Source organism: Nicotiana attenuata, unplaced genomic scaffold, assembly GCF_001879085.1.
Source record: "Nicotiana attenuata strain UT unplaced genomic scaffold, NIATTr2, whole genome shotgun sequence".
Taxonomy (NCBI): Eukaryota; Viridiplantae; Streptophyta; class Magnoliopsida; order Solanales; family Solanaceae; genus Nicotiana; species Nicotiana attenuata.
Genome location: NW_017672472.1, coordinates 140,868 through 145,618, shown reverse-complemented (window position 1 = coordinate 145,618; position 4,751 = coordinate 140,868).

Genomic DNA, 4,751 nt, shown 5'->3' with positions numbered 1-4,751 from the left:
CGGCCGGGTCGTCACACAGGTGCCAGACATTGTTCATTTCAAACTGATGTAACTCATCTTGCATGGCTGTAATCCAATCTGCATCTTTCAAGGCTTCCTTGATATTCTTGGGTTGTATTTGGGAGAGAAAGGCTGAGAAGGCAAGTGAATTTCAGGAAATTGACCTGGTTTGTACTCCAGAATCTAGAGGGGTAATTATGTTGTCAAGAGGATGTGAGCTTTTGTGTCTCCAGTTAGACGTCTGAGGTTCATTTATAGAGAATGTGGGTACATTTGACTGGTTTTCCTGTGTTCTTCTCTCAGGTACTAGTGGAGTACCCTGAACTGCATCAACCACTCTTTCTTTAGCTTCAATGGTTGTAATTGAAGTACCTGGTTCCATTGAAGATGAGGCAGCATTGTCTTCACTCAGCTCTTTCACTTGGCTCATCATATCTGCCTTTCCATTGTTCATGTCAATGACTTCACCCGGGACTAGTAAGGGTTCTCCATCTTGATCTTCTTCAGCACTCTTCTCACAGGATGGATAAGACTCATTAAAAATAACATGAACACTTTTCTCAACACATTGAGTCCGCCTATTGTTTATCTTGTACGTTTTGCTTTGAGAAGAGTAGCCTAGAAATATTCCTTCATCACTCTTGGCATCAAATTTACCAAGCTGATCCTTTCCATTATTGAGAATATAGCATTTGCATCCAAATATTCTTAGGTGACTCAGCTTAGGTTTCCTTCCATTCAGCAACTCATATGGGGTTTTGTTCAAGAGTGACCTGATCATGCACCTGTTCACCAAGTAGCAGGCAGTGTTGACCGCTTCAGCCCAGAAGTTCTTTGCAATTCCACTGTCGATTAACATTGTTCTTGCCATCTCTTCCAGAGTTCTGTTCTTCCTTTCCACTACTCCATTTTGCTGGGGAGTTCTGGGAGCTGAAAAGTTGTGAGTGATGCCATTTTCATTGCAGAACTCATCAAATTTGGCATTTTCAAATTTTGTTCCATGATCTAATCTAATACACGTGACTCTAAACTCCATCTTCACCTGAATTTTCTTCACAAAGGCCACAAACACCTCAAAGGTTTCATCTTTAGTTCTAAGAAACAGAGTCTATGTGAATCTGGAGAAGTCATCCACTATCACGAAAATGTATCTTTTTCCTCCCCTGCTTTGCACTCTCATAGGACCACATAGGTCCATATGCAGAAGCTGGAGTGGTATTGAGGTGCTCACATCCTTTTTAGACTTAAAAGTGGACTTCACGTGTTTTCCTCTAGCACAGGCATCACAAACTTTTTGTACCTTGAACTTTGATATGGGCAGACCATGGACCAGGTCCTTCTGAATTAGTTTATTCAGAAGAGAAAAGCTTGCATGCCCCAATCATCTGTGCCACGGTTCAACATCATTATCAACAGCTTTCAGACAACTCAGATCACCACTTTGTAAGGACTCGAAATCAGCAACATAGATGTACTTGTATCTCTTGGCCACAAGTACCACTTCACCAGTTACCAGATCAGTAACTGTACATATCTTGGACAAGAATTCCACCTTGTTTCCTTTATCAAAGATCTGAGAGACACTCAAGGGACTGTACTTAAGGCCATTGACATAGTACACATTTTCAATAGAATGAGTGAGTGACTTCCCTACTTTTCCAACTCCAAGAATGTATCCCTTTTTCCCATTTCCAAAGGATACACTCCCTCCTTGCAGGGCTTTTAGTGAAAGAAAGTCCATGGTGTTCCCAGTCATGTGCTTTGAACACCCACTATCCATGAACCATTGTTGACCGCTTCCTTCCACTGTTCCCTGCACACGAAGATCAAGAGTTAGTTTTAGGAACCCAAGAAAGTTTGGGTCCCTTGTAGTAGGCAAGAGGATGAATAAGAACTCTCTTAGTCCATGCAGGTAATATGCGCTTTTTGTGAGTGGAACCTGGCCCCTCTTTTGTAGTCACTTTTTCAGCAAACACTTTGTTTTTTTAACAGATTTAACCCTGGCTTGGCAATTTTCTTTGAAGTACACATTGTTCCCACAGTGGGTACAAAGCCAGTTATCAGGAATAGTGATATACTTGTTGTGAGGGTTGTAAGGAGTTTTCTCCCTTTGGAACCCTATTCCCTGCATGTTTCCACAATTATTAGTGTACATGGCAGTGCTAGCTGCTGAGGACCAAGTCCACTTTAGGGACTTTTCAAGATCAATTTTTACTCTTTCCAGATCAGTTTGGAAGTACTTGTTTTTTTCAGTTTCATCACACATCCTAGTTCTCATAACTTTTAATTCATTTTCAAGCTTAATGTGTTCCTCACTGACTATCTCTTTTTCTTTTCCAGTATTTCCAGGTTTAGACTTAGTTCCTAGTCACTCCATTGTTTCCCTTAGGTCTACAATTTCTACTAAGAGATCATCTCTTGTTTTATCAGCTTCCCTTAGTTCTAAGATCAGGTCATCCTTATCCTCCACAAGGTTATGACAGGGATCAATCAATATATTACCTAAAGACATAAGTTTCTTAGAAGAGTAGGATTTTAGATTTTTCTGAACATCCCTAAGATATACCTCTTTGTCGTCATTGTCTTCATCATCATCTGATTGGGCCATCAAGTCAAAAGTTGAGTCATATTCGCTTTCCTTACTTTCAACTGTCATCATGAAACTATCGCCAGCATCAGTTTCATCTTCAAACTCACTAGAGGAGATCCCCCCATGCTATAAGAGCCTGTTTCACCACATGGTCAGCAGATCTCTTTCTTTTGAAGTCCTTGAGAGGAACCAGGTTCCTCTTAGTTGCTTTCTCAGGGTTGTACTCGGAGAATTCTTGCTTCAGGAGAGGACAATCTTTGATGTAGTGTCCAGGCTTTATACACTTATGACAGAGATCATAGTTTTTTGGTTTGCTAGATCTGCCCCTTTTTAGCATTCTCTATTTCTTCTGACCATCTTCTAAAATCTTTTGGTTAAGTAAGCCATGTCATTGTCTTCCTCACTTGAGTCATTGCTATCAGTTTTGAGTACTAGGTTCTTTTCTTTCTTTGGTTCTCTTTTTTCACTGTTTATCTTCCTCCTCATCTCATAGGTCTTCCGATTTCCAACCAGCTCTTCTATGGTTAGCTCCTGCAAGTCCTTTGATTTAGTAATAGCATTCACTTTGCTTTCCCAAGGTCTAGGCAGAATATTGAGGATTTTCCTCACTAGCTTGTTTCTAGGAATGGTTTCACCAAGTGAGTGCAACTCATTTATGATGGAAGTGAATCTTGTGTGCATATCTTGAATAGATTCATCTACCTTCATCCTGAAGATTCATACTCGGTAGTGAGCATATCGATGTTAGACTAATTTACTTGGATGGTTCCCTCATGAGCTGTTGGCAAGGCTTCCCATATCTCCTTAGCAGTGTTACAAGTGGAGATTCTATTATATCCTTCAGGTCCTATTCCACATACCAGAATCTTCTTGGCACGAAAATTCTTATCCACAGCTTTTCTGTCTGCGTCAGTGTATTCTTTACTGGTTTTTGGTATTGAAAATGGGAGTTCTTCCAATACCTTTGTTGGAACATAAGGACCGTCACATATGACATCCCATAACTCAGAATTCTCAGCCATGATAAAATCATGCATTCTTGTCTTCCACCACCCATAGTATTGTCCATTGAACATAGGTGGTCGATATGTAGATTGACCTTCTTCAAAATTTGGTGGCGAAGCCATAAGGATCCTTCCTAGGTGTTAGCCTGATAGGAGGAACCTACTCTGATACCAATTGTTAGTTTGTATGAGTCCACCAAACAGTAGAGTACCTGGTCCTCTATGAGGTTGTACTGAGAATGCCAATAAAATAGTAGGTAAATCAGACACGGGATTTTTACGTGAAAAAATCCCAACTCAAGGGGACAAAAAGCCACGACCTACACCTGTAGGCTTTCAACTTCACTAACTTGTAAATACCTATTGCAAGCCACTTTGTAGTGCCTCTATTACAAAGAATTCACCTCAACTAACTTGTGATACTCTTACCACAAGCCACTTTGTCACTCTCTAGTAATAAAGACTTTAACTTATGACTAAACCTAGTCACAACATAAACTCAAAGAGTTTACGGATTTTACAAGAGAGTTCCTAATCAACGCTTCTAGCTAAGCAGTTTAGGAGATACAGATAAGAACAATCACAAAGTTACAACTCAACTAAGGACAACAAAATACTAACTTTAGGAACTGGTCCGTAGTAACGTTTAACTTTGTTCTTCAAGCTCTTGAGAATTTTTGTTCAAGTTTTTTCAAAAGGCTTGAATGAGAAACAGAAGTGTTCAAGTGATGTTTTGATATAAACTCATTGTTGATACACCTTGATGACATCACTTGAAATGATGTGAGCACTTTAGTTGGTCAAGGAATAAGTGGCCAATGGAAACAGTACAGTGCAGGAAGAAACAGCGCAGGCAGTAACGTCGCTTCTAGCTGTGTCCAATTGACTTCGTACTGCTATGAGGGAACTACAAGGGTATCAGGTCCTTGGTTGCTTCTCTATCTCTTGAAGCTATAGCAGTTCTCATTTAGTTGTAATCCGTTAACTTGTAGATGGCTTCAGGTTCCCTACCTGGTCCTTGACAGTAAGTTTGTTAGATCATCAAAATATAATGCAAGGACACTTAAAACCTATCAGGGTTCAATTTAGATCATTATTCAAAAAGTCAACTCCCGGGCCATTTGGACCAAAACACGATTACCCATTCACCCCCCCCC